An 18,547-nucleotide genomic window follows, 5' to 3' on the forward strand; every position below is an offset into this window, starting at 1 on the left:
CCCTTTAAAAAAAAGAGAGAGATTTTTCCCAACACACTATTTAGTGGATAAAACATATTCACAAACACATATTAAATGAAAGAGATCCATACCTTGGGGAAAGAAATCAAATTTGAAAATAATTGCAAAGACACTTATTTTTTCCAGATCAGGTATATAATGGCAAAGGCCATAATATGAAAGGCAGCTTTTGGCCTGTAGCTCATACTGATATCAGCATGTGAAACTCAGCAGGGACACTGCATTTTGAGCATTAACCAGGTTAATCTGCAACACAAACACCTTAGCACTCCAATTGAAGGAAGCTTTTTGACCCTCTGTGTTATCTTTTTCTATAAACCATACAGTTCACGTAAAGATTCTGTTCTTTCTGAATAAGAGAGGAAGGAAACTCTGCCAGCTAAATCAGTATCTTACTACTGGAAAAAAAAATAGAAAATAATAAATAACAGTAACAATTTTTCATGATTGGTGAAATGCCATGGCAAAGCAACCCTGATTCTCTCCAGGGCTAGGAAATTCACATTTTATCCTATACATCCCATTCCAATAATTTCAAGGTTTTTTTTGTTTTGTTTTGTTTTGTTTTGTTTTTTAAGAATGAGGAGTCAATTTATCATTAAATAGCAATGTGCACAGTTTCAAACACTTATAAATATTGTATTTATAGAAAATTAATGTGATCTTAGAATTATTTGAAGTAATTTAACTATTATTTATAATTAACTCAACTTACCTTTGTAGAAACAAAATTATGATTAAAAGTACCCCCATTACAAAGAAATAATTTCACAGTACCTTTCTATAATATTTTTGTCACTCAAGGGGCCACTACATCAATAAAAGCCAAGTAGATTCCATAATTTAGAAACAGCACCATCAGAACTGCAAATGCAAGCTACCATTAATTCCAAACAAAACAAAACCTTTTGTACTAATATATAAATATTTTACCCATTTTCAGCACTGGCTGAAGAAAATATTAGGTGACAGTATTTTCCTTCTTTTTTTTAAGATTATTTATTTATTTATTTATTTGAGAGAGAGGGAGTGAGTGAGACAGAGCACAAGCCAGGAGGTGGGGGGAGGCAGATGGATAAGCAGACTCCCCGCTGAGCAGGGAGCTCGTCGAGGGGCTTGATCATGATCTGAGCTTAAGGCAGATGCTTAACAGACTGAGCCACCAGGAGACCCAGGAGGCAGTATTTTCTTACTTGTAATAAACAGAAATTAATTTTAAGATTTTAAAAAATTGACATTAAGACACTAGACTAGGTAGGTTTTTATAACATGTACTACTGAATATTTTGAGAAATTCTTGGTTTCACTGGAAGCCATTTCTAATTGCAAACGTTTCTTCAGTTGTACTCTGACAGTGGAGATAATTCTCTGTGATCCCAAATAGAAATTATACTTACTTACCAGCAATTAATAACATATTTAGATAGAAAGATACTCTTAGCTTTATTCCTAAGGTTTTCTTCTACTTAAGTGTTTAAGCTTTTTTGCTATCTCCTCAAAAGAATCCCAAATATGTCTAAAATTATGTCAAAGGAAGATAACTTTATGTGGGCTAGTGTTAATATTCCACAGCCTTTTTGTCTTTTCCTTTTTTTAAGAAACATATATCCAGCTGAAACAATTAAATAAAAAGGTAAGGTATAAGAAAAATAGTTGAAGTCTCAATAAAGTATATTTTCTTTTATTGTCATAGAACATATACTTAAACTTTAAGTGCTGACTCTTTATGAAAAAGTTTCTCCTTGTAAATATGCATAACTGTTGCCCAAAAATGTATACAGTGTTTTTCCCAAAATATTTATACATATAGTGGTCCACTTAAGACCAGCCCCATTAAAACCTACTGAATATATATATATATATATATATGATGTGCTCTGAATTTATTTACTTTATTTTATTTTTGTATTATTATGTTAATCACCATACATTACATCATTAGTTTTTGATGTAGGGTTCCATGATTCATTGTTTGCGTATAACACCCAGTGCTCCATGCAGAACGTGCCCTCTTTAATACCCATCACCAGGCTAACCCATCCCCCCACCCCCTCCCCTCTAGAACCCTCAGTTTGTTTTTCAGAGTCCATAGTCTCCCATGGTTTGTCTCCCTCTCCGATTTCCCCCCCCTTCATTCTTCCCCTCCTGCAATCTTCTTCTTCTTTTTTTTTTAACATATAATGTATTATATGTTTTAGAGGTATAGATCTGTGATTCAACAGTCTTGCACAATTCACAGCGCTCACCATAGCACATACCCTCCCAATGTCTATCACCCAGCCACCCCATCCCTCCCAACCCCCACCACTCCAGCAACCCTCAGTTTGTTTCCTGAGATTATGAATTCCTCATATCAGTGAGGTCATATGATACATGTCTTTCTCTGATTGACTTGATGTCCTCTGAATTTATAAATGGGCTACCCTCTGTATATAAAACATATAGGCATGTATGTTCTATGTACAAAGTAAGAAATATAAAAAGGTGAGATGAAAAGCAAAAAAAAGTGTTCTATCCTGTAAGATTCAGACAGAAATTCAGTGTAATTAGTGAGATCATGTAAAATGTACTCTTATTTATAAATGGGCTGCCCACAGTAATAAAATATATAGGCATGTATGTTTTACAAAGTGAAAAATATAAAAAGGAGAGATGAAAAAAGAAAAGAAAAAGTACCCTTCCCTAGAAGACCCCGACAGCAATTCAGTGAATTATTGAGACCATGTAAAATGTCTGAAGAACTGTAGTTTTGGCAAATACCTTTCTGAAAAATATCTAAGCTATGAGAGCACTACATTTCCATCTTAAGAATTTAGTAGCCACTCATTTTTCGCTGGTTGGTAATTACCCCTTAGTCAAGTGTGTGTAGTGCAGAGAATCAAATCCTAGACCATCAGCATTTAAGTGTGTTTGATGAAAGATTCCAATGAAGGACCTGAATTCTTCCTCCATCTCAGAAGGAATTGGGCACAAGGGGATGGCAAAGGAGGGGTCAGCCCCCAAGGTGGCTGGTCCAATCTTAATGCTCGATGTTAAAAAACACACCAAATGTTTCTATTGCATTCTTTCTGCTGCATTTCCTTTATTTCAAGCCACAGATCTACTTGGAGGGTTATGCAGCAAGTGGCTAATAAAATCAGAGTCTCTGAATAGTGTCATCACATTAAGAGACAATCGCTGGATTGTCTCATTAGGGAAAGAGCTCACATCTTTGGTATCCATGAGTTGCTACCATGTATGGGATACCTGAGATGTACCTTTTTCCAATTAACATTACCATGCTACTCACTACAAAAAAAGGGTAAACTACAGAGGATAACCAGGGTCACCACTTTCCTAAGACTGAGTTGTAACCTGACCCACTGACTTCATCACAGCTTTCTTCCATGTATGTGATGAGTTTCACTTCCCTCAGCACTGATCTCGGGTTCAAACCACTCCATTGTGACCACTGACAGATCCTCAGATTGAAGACTCCAAACTTCAGCTCCTTCTGCAGCCCCTGCCACCGTGGCAGCTCCCAGGGCAGTTATTTTGGGCATCAAGGGCTTCACTACCGGGATATACAGAATGTCTCATTGTAGCTGCAGAAGGATTTTGTTGGCTGTCATTCCTCTGTTTACCTGCAAATGACTAAGAGGAATTCCACAGTCGCGGACATCCAAAATCTCCTGGGTTTGGAAACAAACAGCTTCTAAAGCAGCAAAAACAATATGGCATTTATTGGTGAACTGAGCGAGCCCACAGATGATCCCTCTCATGCTAGGCTCCCAGTAAGGTGTGTATAACGCTGAAAACGCGGGGACGAAATAGCAACCATAAGAACCAAAACTTCTCCTTAGCTATAAGAAGTTTTTCCATTTCCTCTGAGGTCTTTGTAATTCCAAGATTGTCTCTTAGCCAGAGAATAACAGCACCCAGCTATGGCTACAGAGTTTTTCCAATGCATAATACACTGATTTGTCTCTGCTGAGCTTGTAGCCACTGTGGTCAGAAGGCCATGTTCAGAAATACATACTTGCCACTGTTATTACATAATAAGAAACAGCCTACTCCATACATATTTTTGGCTTGTCCATCCTGGAAGCACATTTGTCCCACCAATGCAGCAGACTGGTCCCCCAAACACCCAGATATTGGCACACCTTCTAAGGCCCCAGCTTTCATTAGGCCATAGATCTCAGAAGAACTCCAGACATTTGGAAGAGTTTTCATTGGAATTTCAAAAAAATTCTCAAAGCTTTTTATACTATTCTAGAGAATGAATGTCGAAAAGCATTGTCCTACTTGCATTTGTTATATCTGTGCAATGAACACCTCCATTGGCCTCTCCTGTCAAACTCCAAATAAGCCATGAATCAATAGTCCCTGAGAGAGCTCTATCTTCTTCAACAGCTTTTTGAAATTTTCTCGATTGTCAAGGAGCCAACAAAGTTTCACTGCACTGAAGTAAGTGTTAAATGGAAGGCCTGTCTTGGACTTGACAAAGTTATTATTTCCTGGAATTCTTTTACTAAGATTCTCAATGGTTTGCTGGGTTCTTAGATCAAGCCACACCACAGCAATGTAGAGAGGTTCTCCAGTTAACTTGTCCCAGACTGCAGTGGTTTCCCTCTGATTACTGACACCAGTAGCCTTTATGTTGGAAATATCAATATTGAGCTGTCCAAGTTTCTCACATGTTTTCTCTATACACTCATAGACAGACTGCAGAATTTCCTTAGGGTCTTGTTCCATCCATCTTGGGTGGAAGCTCTTGTCTTATTTCCACTTGATGATGACTAAGTAGTTCGGCTGTTTTTGAATTGAACACCAAAAAGCGTGTTGAGTGGTGCTCTGGTCACTGCCCCCCACCAATAGTCCCAAAACTTTTCTTCGTGGCTGCCATGAAACCAGCTTGAGGGTCAGCGATCTATTGCAGCTGGTTTCCCAGGTGACGGTGGCAGGCACAGGAGGGGCAGGCCTCCAGACCTGAAGACAAGGCGGCCTGCGACTGCAGAACCCCAATAATTTCAAGGTTTATAAGAAGATGAAAAACAACACGTTTTTTTTATAGCGTTTTTCTGTGATGGTATTTTAAGTTCCATGTGTAAAATTAACCACAATTACTAATATTTGACATTTCTACCTCTATTACTTATTTCATACTTAGAACATCGCATGGCACATATTAATCACCATTTCAAGTTTTCTAAATAAAAAATATGTCATTATATAATAAATGCAGGGACATAATTTCTGAGATCTTTCTTTGCATTGATTAACAGGTGTAATTATGCCCATTCACATCAGTGAGCCACAGAACTAGTGGTGTGCTGGCAAATATTTAACGCACTCTCCAAAAATAAGAAAGCCTTAATTTTTAACATTGACAAGTTCTGTGGTATAAATACACCAACTATGGATGATTTCAAGCCACTCATGTGACATCACTGAATGGTATGGTTTGGAGGAAATGAGAATAATCAGTTTTCTTGAACAAGTATGTTCTTGAACTAGTTGTACTATATATACAAGTTGATATGTGATAGTCACCATTGTTTTTATCACAAATCAAAAATATTAAAAAATAGCAATCTAAAATACCTTTATAATTATGGATTTTCCAAGCATTTGTCCAAAACTGGATTTCACTCCTTTATTACATATTCTGCATTTGCATCTACTCACTGGTTTTTATTCTAGGCTTTTGCCAGCACTGTCTTAGAACTAGATAGGCAAATACAAGGTACATGCACCATCACTGTTCCCCACAATATCTTCGTATGTATCATATACATAACTATAGTCCTTCCTCCTCAGACTTAAATACATCATCCTTCTCAATACAGCACTCCAGAAAGCCATTTCCAATTAAATATCGTTTGACAAATGGTTACAACTGCTTTACCAATCTCTACTTCTAGTTCTGATCATCTACTCAATATTAACAATGACAAACACTTATGGAATTCCTTGCAGTGCAGAGCAGGGCTCTAAATACTTTATGCATAATAACTCATTTAATCATCCTAATACCATTAAAGAAGTTATATTTTAAGTCTACTTAAATCTGTTTATACAGATAATAATCAGAGGTTAAGTAAATTTCACTAGTCTTATAAACGGAGAGCCTGGAATCAAAACCAGACATTTTGACATTCTTACTTCACTTTGAAACCAAGATTTTCATCTCCTTTTTTTAAAAATATTTTTTCTAGAGGCCTTTAACATCTACATCTGCCTGATTCTCCTGAAGTCCCTGTCTCTACTGGCCTTCATCAAGCCCATCTATTAAGATGATTATCACACTGTGTTTCTCATTACTTTGAGTAAAATTGAAAGCTATATCACACTTTTATGTTGTCCAATTCAAGACTATAAGATCATTTGTCTTCATCAGATTTTGAGTCCTAAGCACTGAACTGAATTTTTCCTAAGAAAGCAACAGAAAAGCTAGACTGGCTATTGTTTCATTTCATGCTCTATCTACCTAATTGTGTTACTGTTATATTTTTTTAGTCATGATATAAATTAAGTACTATTTTTCTAATCCTTAATTAATGTTATTCTGTATTTCAAAGTGGCATAAGTGCATGCTTTCATTCTTATGTTTTTTGACTTCTATTGATTGTGTTTACTTTATTATAATTTAAATATCATTATATCATTATATACCTAACAAGGTGTTTATCATACATAATGTATGATTTCTTCCTTTGAAGAAAATGAAAAAAAAATTAAAAGTAGAAAAATTAGAGATCAGTGGTGAATTGAAAAGTGTTCTATAGGTATAGTAGTTTTAGATAATATTGAGTAATTTTTAGAGCATCTATTTCAATTCTTCTTTACTAATCATCATTCTGAAATTTAAGAATGTTTTAAGCACACAAGTCATCTAAAACAGATGTTTTTGAGTATAATGTATAATATAAAATGTAGTATATGTTAAATTAATATATGAGATATATATTACAGATATAAATATATATCTTTCTCTATATATGTCCCTTATCCTACAGCCTCACTCTTGCACTTTTTTTTTTAAAAGATTTTATTCATTTGAGAGAGAGAGAGACAAAGATAGTGACAGAGAGCATAAGAGAGATGAGCTAGCGAGTACAAGTGGGGAGGAGAGGGAGAAGCAGGCTCCCCTCTGAGCAGGGATCCCAAAGTGGGTTTGATCCCAGGACCCTGAGATCATGACCCAAGCCAAAGGCAGACACTTAACCAACTGAGTCACACAGGCACCCTCGCTCTTGCATTCTTTCCCGTCTCTGGGATTTTTTTTTTCTTGTATGGATACTATTGGAATTAGGTGTGATATTAATAATCCACCTTAGAAAATGAATTTTTTTTTTTGCAGTGGGCTGCATTTTTTGGTTGTTCCTTTTGAGAAAATGACCAGGGTCCTGATAGAGTTCTAAGGCATCATCTGAAAAAAGCCAGATGTCTACCATCCAGATGTGTGCTCTATTACAGTGCTTTCATTCCATCAATCCTCTCACCCATCAGAAAGGTTGGCTCCCAACAGTTCAATATACTGAACACAACATTTTACTAAAAGATACACATAATTAGCTACTAGAAGAAAACTGACTTTTACGCTAGCCAGGGTATGTTAAAGAATACAAATCTATCTTCAAGTCATGATAAATTTTAAAATAACATATATGCTATATCTTAATATAGTTAGGATGCCATTTCTTTTTTATCCTGTTTATGAGGAGAAAATCATAACATATTGTGTAGGAAAATTTTAAGAAATTTAAGAAATAAAATATCTACTTTATCTTGCTTCATTCTCCAATTATACCTTTTCATTATTATATATGTAATGGAATTTTGGTACAAGTATACTGTGATGGAATTATTTCTGCTTCTGTATTTCTGAAAAGTTATTTATTTTGCCTTCATTTAAATATATATTATATATATGTATACACACACACACACACACACACACACACACACACATTAAAATTCTATGTTCCTAGATATTTTTTCCCTCTCAATACTTTAAATATGTTCTTTTACTATCTTAAGCTTTATGGTTCTAACAAGGCATCTGCTTCTATTCTGGTTTTTGCACCTTCATATACAGCATGTCATTTTTAAATAGCTATTTATTTATTTTTAAGATTTATTTATTTATTTACTTAACAGAGATAGAGAGAGAGAGAGAGCACAAGTAGGCAGAGCGGCAGACAGAGGGAGAGGGAGAAGCAGGCTCTCCGCCGAGCAGGGAGCCCGATGCGGGGCTCGATCCCAGGACCCTGGGATCATGACCTGAGCCGAAGGCAGCCACTTAACAGACTGAGCCACCCAGGCACCCCTTAAATAGCTATTTCTAATTTTCTTTTTATTATTGGTTTAAAGCAATTTGATTATGATGTGCATCAATTTAATATTCTTAATGTCTCTTTTGCTTAGGGCTTATTAAGCTTTTTGGACTTGCAAGTTTATATTTTTCATTGTTTTAAATATTTTCAGATGATATTTCTTAAAATAATTTTTCTATCCTTCTCTTTCCTTCTTTCAAGTACTACAATTATACATATATTAGGTCCAGATCCTATTGAAACTGTATCAATGTTGCTGAGTTTTTATTCCTCTGTGTTATATCTTAAATAATTTCTACTTCTATATTTTAAAGATCATTAATCTTTTTTTCTACTATGTCTGATCTGATTTTTTTAACCACAAGTCAGTGGTTTTATTTTTTTTATTTTTTATTTTTTATTTTTTTTAAAGATTTTATTTATTTATTTGAGAGAGAGAGAATGAGAGATAGAGAGCACGAGAGGGAAGAGGGCCAGAGGGAGAAGGAGACTCCCTGCTGAGCAGGGAGCCCGATGTGGGACTCGATCCCGGGACTCCAGGATCATGACCTGAGCCGAAGGCAGTCGCTTAACCAACTGAGCCACCCAGGCGCCCAAGTCAGTGGTTTTAAAAGTTTCAGATGTTTTCTAAAATTTTATAAAATTCTGAATTAAACTTTTTTGCAAGTATCTTTCATATCTCCATTTTATACACTCCAGTTTTCCTGCATCTTCTTGAATACCTAGAACATAATTATAGTTAATGTTGATGTTTTACTTATCATCTTAAATATTTATTCTATAATCAAATATTTATGTGTCAGTTTCAATAGTTTTTTTTTCTTTTTTTAAGTTGTAGTTACCTACTTCTTTGTGTGAGTGGTTAATTTTTTTTTACATGATAACAATTGAAAATTTTATCCTTATGGATAATGGATATTCTCATATTAATTTAAATATTTTTCAGATTTTTTTTTCCTTGGATGCATTTAAGTTACTTGGAAAGAGTTTGATCTTTTGAGATATTTCCATGGAGTATTTAAGACAAGACCAAAACAACGTTTATTCTAGGGCTAATTTTATTCACTATTGAGACAATAGCCTTCTGTATAGTCTGATAACCTGTGTTTACAAGTCTTTCCACTTTGATAGAGAGGAACAAGAATTCTTGCTTCTCTATTTGAGCCATAAGGATTGTTCTATCCACTTCTTTCAGATGTTTTTTTTTTTTTTTTTTTTTTTTTATTCAGCCTTGGATAGTTTCTCTACATACATGTATGTATTTGTCACCACTGCTCTGAAAACTCAAAAGTACTCTCTAGAGAACTCCCACTCCCTCATTCTCCTGTATAGGTCTCTTCTTTCTCGTCCTCTGCCATGCCATGCAAACTCAACTGCTTTGTTATCTCGAAATCCCAGCTGTGTTTCCTCAAATCAAGAAGATGATGAGGCACTGCCTGATGATTTACTCTCTGCACTGCAACCTGAAAATTCTCCAAGTACTACAAGTACTAAACTAGGGCAATCAGAGGATATTTCTCATTTGTTTCCCCCTCAGAAATCACTGTCCTGTGTTACCTGTTGTCCAAACTGTGAAAGCAGTTCTTCTATATATTTCCCTATTTCTTAAGCTGTTGTATCAAGACTGGCCTGAATTGGAAGTACTGGAATATTTTCTGTATAAGAGCTTCAGATGTATTTTTTAAGTTTTTATTTTAATTCAAGTTAGTTAACATGCAGTGTTATTTTAGTTTCAGGTGTGCAATATAATGATTCAACACTTCCATACATCACCCTGTGCTCATCACAAGTTCTCTCCTTCATCCCTATCACCTATTGCACCCATTCCCCTGATCCACCTCCCCTCAGGTAACAGCAGTTTGTTCCCTATAGAGAAGACTCTGTTTCATGTTTTCCATTCTTTGCTCATTTGTTTTGTTTCTTAAATTCCAAATATGAATGAAATCATATAATATTTGTCTTTCTCTGGCTGACTTATTTTGCTTAACATTACACACTACAGTTCTATCCATGTCATTACAAATGTCAAGATTTCATTTTTTATGGCTCAATGATATTCTGTTATCTGTATATACCACTTCTTTATCCATTCATCACTCCATGGACACTTGGACTGCTTCCATAATTTTGCTATTATGAATAATGCTGCTATAAGCATAGCAGTGTCTATAACACTTTAGATTAGTATTTTTGTATTCTTTGGGTAAATACCCAGTAGTGCAATTGCTGGATCAGAGGTTAGCTCTATTTTCAACTTTTTGAGGAACTTCCAAACTGTTTTCCAGAGTGACTGCACCACTTTGCATTCCCACCAACAGTGTAAGAGGGTTCCCCTTTCTCTGCATCTTCGCCAACACCTGTTGTTTCCTGTGTTGTTGCTTTCAATCATTCTGTCAGGTGTGAGGTGATATCTCATTGTAGTTTTGATTTGAATTTCCCTGAGGATAAGTGATGATGAGCATCTTTTTATGTCTCTATTGGCTATCTGGGTGTCTTCTTTGGAGAAATGTCTGTTCATGTCTTTTGCCTCCCTTTGTCAGCTTTTTGGATATTAAGTTGTATAAGTTCTTTATATATTTTGGATGCTAACCCTTTATTGGATATTTCATTTGCAAATATCTTCTCCCATTCCATAGGTAGTCTTTCAGTTTAAATGACTGTTTCCTTTCCTGTGCAGAAGCTTTTTATTTTGATGTAATCCCAATGGTTTAATTTTGCCTTTTGTTTCTCTCGCCTCGGGGGACCTTTCTAGAAAATGGTTGCTATGGCTCATGTCAGAGAAAGTATTGTCTGTGCTCTCTTTTAGGATTTTTACGGTTCCAAGTCTCAGATTTAGGTCTTCAATACATTTTGAATTTATTTTTGTGTATGGTGTAATAAAGTGGCCCAGTTTCATTCTTTTGCATGGGCTTGCATATAGTTGTAGCTTCATTTCTGGATTTTCTATTTTTTTCTATTAATCTGTGTGTCTATTTTTGTGCCAGGACTATACTGTTTTGATTACTACAGTCCAGAACTTGAAGTCCAGAATTATTATGCCTCCTTGCTTTTCTTTTCTTTTTCAGGAGTGCTTTTGTTATTCATGGTCTTTTGTGGTTATATGAAAATTTTAGGATTGTTTGTTCTTATTCTGTGAAAAGTGTTGCTGGTATTTTGATAGGGATTGCTTTAAATGTGTAGATTGCTTTGAGTGGTATAGACAGTTTAACAATATTTTTTCTTCCAATCCATGAACATGGAATGTCTTTCCATTCCTTTATGTCATCTTCAATTTCTTTCATCAATGTTTTATAGTTTTCAGAGTATAAGTCATTCACCTCTTTGGTTAGGTTTAGTCCTAGCATCTTATTATTTTTGGTACAACTGAAAATGGGATAGTTTTCTTAATGTATCTTTCTGCTGACTCAGTTTTGTTGTATAGAAATGAAACAGGTATCTGTACATTGATTTTATATTCTACAACATTACTGAATCAATTTATCAGTTCTAGTAATTTTTGGTGGAGTTTTTCGGATTTTCTGTATAGAGTATCATACCATCTGTGAATAGTGAAAGTTTTATTTACTTCTTCCTTCCCAATTTAGATGCCTTTTATTTCTTTTGTTGTCTAATTCTTGTGGCTAGGACCTGCAGTACTATGTTGAATAAAAGTGGTGAGAGGGGCCATCTTTGTCTTTTTTCTGACCTGAGGGGAGAACTCTTCGTTTTTGTTTTTGTTTTTTTAAGATTTATTTATTTATTTGTCAGAGAGATAGAGAGAGAGGATGAACAGGTGAGCAGCAGGCAGAGGGAGAAGCAGGCTCCCCGCTGAGCAAGGAGCCCAATGTGGGACTCAATCCCAGGACCCTGGGATCATGACCTGAGCCGGAGGCAGACACTTCACTGACTGAGCCACCCAGGCATCCCAGAAAAGCTCTCAGCTTTTCTCCAATGAGGATGTTACTTGTGAGTTTTCCATATGTAGCCTTTCTTATGTTGAGGTATGTTTCCACTGAACTTACTTTGTTGAAGGTTTTTATCATGAATGCATGTTTCACTTTGTCAAATGCTTTTTCTGCATCTATTGAAATAATCATATGGTCCTATCCTTTCTCCTGTTGATGTGGTGTTTTAGGGTGATTGATTTGTGAATTTTGAATCACCCTTGTTTTTGGGGAGTAAATCCGGCTTGATCATGGTGAATGATTTTTTTTCATGTATTGTTGGATATATTGCTCTTCTTTTGTTGAAGATTTTTGCATCTGTGTTCATCAGAGATATTGACCTGTAGTTCTCTTTTCTAGTAGTGTCATTATCTGGTTTTGGTTATCAGAGTAATGCTGGCTTCATAGGATGAATTTAGAGTCTTCTAATTTTTGGAACAGTTTGAGAAGAATTGTTATTAACTCTTCTTTAAATGTTTGGTAGAATTTGCTTGTGAAGCCATCTGGCCCTGATTTTTTTTTGTTGGGATTTTTTGATTACTAGTTCAGTTACTTTGCTGGTAATTGGTCTGTTCAAATTTTCTATTTCTTCCTGTTTCAGTTTTGGTGGGTTATATTTTGTAGGAATTTACCTTTTATTCTAGGTTTTCCAATTTGTTATCCATATAGTTTTTCATAATATTATTTTATGATTGTTTGTATTTCCATGGTGTCCATTATTTCTTCTCTCTCATTTGCAATTATATTTATTTTTGTCCTTTCTCTTTTTTTCTTCTTAAGTCTGACTAGAGGTTTATCAGTTATATAGATTTTTTCAAAGAACCAACTCCTGGTTTTATTGATCTGTTGTATTGTTTTTTTATTTTCTTAGTCATTTATTTCTGCACTAATCTTTATTATTTTCTTCCTTCTGCTGTTTTTAGGTTTGTTTGTTTATTTTTGTTTTTTCGTCTAGCTCCTTTAAGTGTAAGGTTAGGTTGTTTATTTGAGATTTTTCTTGCTTCTTGAAGTAGGTATATATTGCTATAAACTTCCCTCTTAGGACCACTTTTCCTGCATCCCAAAGCTTTTGAACCATTGTTTTCATTTTCATTTGTTTCCATGTATTATTTTTAACTTCTTCTTTTATTTCCTGGTTGACCCATTCATTATTTAGTAGCGTGGTATTTAACCTCCATCTATTTATAGTCTTTCCAGATTTTTTCTTGTGGTCAATTCAACTTCTAGTTTCATAGCACTGTGGTCAGAAAATATACGTGGTATGACCTCAGTCATTTTTAATTTGTTGTGATTTGTTTTGTGGGCTAATACATGATCTATTTTGGAGAATGTTCCATGTGCACTTGAAAAGAATGTGCATTCTGCTGCTTTAGGATAGAATGTTCTGACTATATGTGTTAAATCCATCTGGTCCAGTATGTCATTCAAAGGCATTGTTTCCTTGTTGATTTTCTGCTTAGACAATCTGTGCTTTGATGTAAGTGGGATGTTGAAGTTCCCTACTATTTATTGTATTATTATTGATTAGTTATTTTATGTTTGTTATTAACTGTTCTATGTATTTGGGTGCTCCCATGTTGGGTGCATAAATATTTAGAATTATTATATCTTCTTGTTGGAATGTCCTCTTTATTATTCTATAGTGTCCTTCTTTGTCTCTTGTGACAGTATTTGTTTTAAAGTTTTATTTGTTTTATATTTTCCAATATAAGTATTTCTGCTCCAACTTTCTTTTGACATCCAATTATATGATTAATGTTCCCCAATCCCCTCACTTTCATTCTACAAGTGTCCTTAGGTCTAAAATAAATCTCTTGTAGGCAGCATATAGATGGGTCTTGATTTTTTTATCCATTTTGTCACCCTGTCTTTTGATTGGAGCATTTAGTCCATTACATTCAAAGTAATTATTGATAGATATGTATTTATTGCCATCTTATTACTTGGTTTGTCATTGTTTCAGAAGATTTTACCTGATTCTCTCTTTTCTTTCTCTCTTTCATTGTTGCTCATTTAGTTAGTGATATATTTGCATTTCCTTCTCCTTATTCTTCACATATTTATGAGTGGTCTTTGATTTGTGGTTACCATTTGGTTTGTATATAACATCTGCATATAACAGCCTATATTACGTTGATAGTCATTTAAATTTGAACCCATTCTTTTCTCCTCTTCTCCTCATGTTTTAGGTATATGTGCCATATTTTACATCTTTTTATTTTGTGAGTTTTTTGACTGATATTTTTTGAAAATATTCATTTTTACTGCTTTTGTGTTTCTTACTTTCATACTGTCACTATTGGCCTTTCCTTTCCACCCAATATGTCCCCTTTAATATTTCCTGCAGGGTTGGTTTAGTGGTCATGAACTCTTGGTTTTTGTTTCTCTCTCTCTTATCTTTATATTTTGAATGATGACTTGTTGGATAGAGTTCTTTGCTGCAGATTTTTCACTTTCAGCATTTTGAATATATCATGCCACTTTCTTCTGACTTAGAAAATTTCTGCTGAAAAATCGCCTGATAGCCTTATGGGGTTTCCCATGCATGTTACCGTCTTCTTTGTGTTACTGCTATTTATTTATTTATTTATTTATTTATTTATTTATTTTCGTTCCTGCTATATTTCATCATTTTAATAATACATCTTGGTGTGGATCTGCTTTTGTTGATTTTTTTTTAAAGATTTTATTTATTTATTTGAGAGAGAGAGAATGAGAGATAGAGAGCACAAGAGGGAAGAGGGTCAGAGGGAGAAGCAGACTCCTGCTGAGCAGGGAGACCGATGTGGGACTCGATCCCGGGACTCCAGGATCATGACCCGAGCCGAAGGCAGTCACTTAACCAACTGAGCCACCCAGGCGCACTGCTTTTGTTGATTTTGTTGGGGTTTCTCTGTGCCTCCTGGATCTGGATATCTGTTTCCTTCCCCAAATTAAGGAAGTTTTCAGCTATTATCTATTTAAATAAATTTTCTGCCCCCTTTGCTCTCTCTCTCCTTCTCCTGAGACTCCAATAATGGAAATGTTATTACATTTGATGGAGTCCATGAGTGCCCTGTCTATTCTTATTTTGCATAATTCTTTTTTCTCTCTTTTGTTCAGCTTGATTACTTTCCATTACTCTATCTTCTAGGTCATTATTTCATTCTTCTGCTTCTTCAAGCTTGCTGTTCATTTCATCAAGCATATTTCTCATTTTATTTACCGAGCCCTTTATCTCTGCTATGTTATATGTTATCTCTGTGTTAAGGATCTCGTTCATGCCTTCCACTTTTTTTTCTCAAGTCCAGTGCATATCTTTGTGATCATTACTTTAAATTCTCCATCAAACATGTTACGTTTATCTCTTTTGCTTAGATCCCTGGCCAAGTTCTTGTCCCGTTCTTTCATTTGAGACAATTTCTGCTGTCTTCTCATTTTGTCTGTCTCTGTTCCAGTTTCTCTGTTAGGAAAGTCAGCTATGTCTCCTGTTCTTTGGAGTAATGGTCTTATGAAGAAGAGGTCCTGTAGTGCCCTGCAGCATAGTGACCCCTACTCCACAGGACCTCTACGGTTGTGTCCTGGGCACTTTATCTTTCAGGAAAGTCATCTCTAGAAGCTCTATTTGCCTCTTGTGGGCAGTGTTTTGTCCCTGGCCTGAACTGGTACATTTTAACTAGATGTGCTGTGCTCTGCTTTTGAAATGAGACCTGTCTCCACCACCACTGGAACAGAGGCCCAACAAACCTTTTGGGTTAAGAGATAGGATGTGGGCACAGGTTTGGGCCTGTCTTCTGAGAAAGGGGATCCACAGTGCTGGGACTGAGGCAAGCATAACTGGGAAGGGTGGTTTCACCCGAGGGTGGGGAACAGAGCTTGGTGTAAGCAAGTTAGGTAGTGAGTGTTGTTGCTCTGCTGGCTCCTACAGGTGACGCTGTGTTTATGCTGAGAAGCAGGGGAGAGAAATGGCACCTTTCAGTTCCTTTGTTCCCAGAGGGATCTCTCCATGAATGCTACCTGTCTGCAACAAGCTCAGAGATGAACAAATAACCTCCCACTGTGTGCCCCTTGAATTTTTCAGATCACTGTTTCCATGCTGTATGTCCACAGGCTGTTTGCCCTGTCTACTCTCCAAGAGCAGGCCAAATGCCTCCAGGTTCTCCCTGAGCCAAGCCCACTGACCTTTGAAACTCCAGATTTTAAGCACTGCTGGTGCCAGAACTCAAGATATATGGCCGCTCTGCTTTCCAAGCCAATTTCTATGGGGATTCATCTTCCCTGTGTGGGCTCCCCTGTGTGCTAGTCTGTCTCTTACCTTCTCCAGGACCATGGCTCCCTCCCCATTGTGGGGACCATGATCCATTTCTCTCCCAAACATGTCTCCACACTTCCTACATTCTTCCATGTGGCCTCTTCTCTTCCTTTAGCTGTGGAGTTTTTCTGCCTGTCTTCTGGTCAACTTCTGGGGTATTTAAGATGATTTAATAGTTACCTAGTTGGATTTGTGGGGTCATGCAAACCTAGGATCCTCCTACTCTCAAAAAAAATCCTCCTATTATCTTCCAAAAAAACCCTGTTTTGGTCTGTACATTCAAAGTTAATTAATCAGTGTGTGTGTGTATGAAAAAGAAACTATTATATATATACATATAATATATTTATATGTATATATAAATTTATATTTATCTGAGTTAAAACACAAACATTGCTCTCAGATTGTTCATAGTCCAAAAGCAAAGGCAGACAAATAAATAAATACATTAAAGAATCCATCAAAGCAGACAATTTCCTCAAGGGACCAATAAGAGCCAAGAAATGGATTTGACATTTCATTGGTAAGAATAACAGTCTGGCAGCTCTAACAGCAACAAAAACAACAACAACAAAAGAAAACAGAGGTTTTTCTCAATAAAAATTTATTTCTCATTCCAGTCACAATCTTATATATATCAGATGAATATTTTTGGATGTCTCTCTTCAGTTAATGGAAAGCATAAAATTTCTCTATTATGGCACACCACCTCTCAGAATTCTTCATTTCCAGCAGCATTAGTGTGAGAAAGAGGATTAGCCAACATCTCTTGGGAAATGATAATGGCCAAAACTCAAATTAGTATATGTCACATTTAGTTACATCAGTTAACTAAATGCCTTTGCCTGACCTGGACCTGACTGCATACGTGGCCTGGGAAATAACTTTATGTGTACTCAGGAAAAGTAAACAGGATTGGAAATATTAGGGGATGTTTGCCACAAGCCTATGTGAATGACTAAAAAAGTCCACTTTATTAGAATGGGTATAGATACGGAAAGAAGCGATTTGTAAATAAAATGATTCAGTGCTCTGACACCCCAACAGAAGCCTTCAGAATATATGGAATAAACAGTGTGGTACCCTTTTAGTTTATTAGAAAGGCAATGGTAATTATGAAAGATAGGTTTAGAAAAACTCATGTTAGAGAAACATGTGAGGTCATCAAGGAGAATATGAGTTAAGTGAGCAGAATTTTGCAAGTTTTTGCTTTATGTGGTGGTACAAAGTGATTGAGTCATTAATCCAAATATTTCACAAATGGAAAGTATGAAAGATGAGAATCAAAGTTAGTTTCAAAAGGCAGAGACATAGAGCTTGGTGATAAATAAAAATGTAGGTTAAATAGAAGGGAGAATTTCAATATAGCCCCAAAGTCAACTTAAGCAAAATCTTTAGGAAGAACAGTGACCATGTGCATGTAGCACTCCCTGGGCAAACTTTAAAAATTGGAGGATTAAACCAAGTTTTATTGGTAATAAAAGTAATGATGTTATACATTTTGCCTCAAAGGCATATGAATAGAAGATCAAGGGAACAAAAAGGAGAAAAGAATGTCATAGGTGAAATGAGTTTGCTCTTCCAGAGTAGAAAAGAACTCCTTAGATCATTTAAGGATTCTGTATCAGTGGTTTATAATATCTTTCCGGTGTACTGTTGCCATGTATTGAAAAGTGTCAAACTATAAAATCACTTAAGCAGCACAAAATTAGGAGTTAAAATCCTGTATGTGACTAACTAGTCACAGGAGTATTTAAAGAGAAGTGGAAATGTCAAGAACATAAATTAGCTTTTACTTCAGTGGAATCTTGACAAATGCAAGAACAAAACTTTTGACATGAGAAGAAAATTCCCTGCAGCAACAATTAATGGCTTATCAATGTCCTATCCTTAAACATGAGAGTGGTTTATCTGAATACAAAGTATATTAGTATTAACTGAAATATCTTCCTGCTATTTACAACTATCAACCAACACACAACACATTTGCA

At 35.7% G+C, this 18,547-nt stretch overlaps 1 pseudogene; it reads right to left on the reverse strand.

The window, feature by feature from the left end:
- Positions 1-3,211: 3,211 nt before the first annotated feature.
- On the reverse strand, positions 3,212-15,682 carry LOC113913712 (annotated as a pseudogene).
- Between the last annotated feature and the right edge of the window lie 2,865 nt (positions 15,683-18,547).

The sequence above is a fragment of the Zalophus californianus genome, chromosome 11, assembly GCF_009762305.2.
Source record: "Zalophus californianus isolate mZalCal1 chromosome 11, mZalCal1.pri.v2, whole genome shotgun sequence".
Classification (NCBI taxonomy): Eukaryota; Metazoa; Chordata; class Mammalia; order Carnivora; family Otariidae; genus Zalophus; species Zalophus californianus.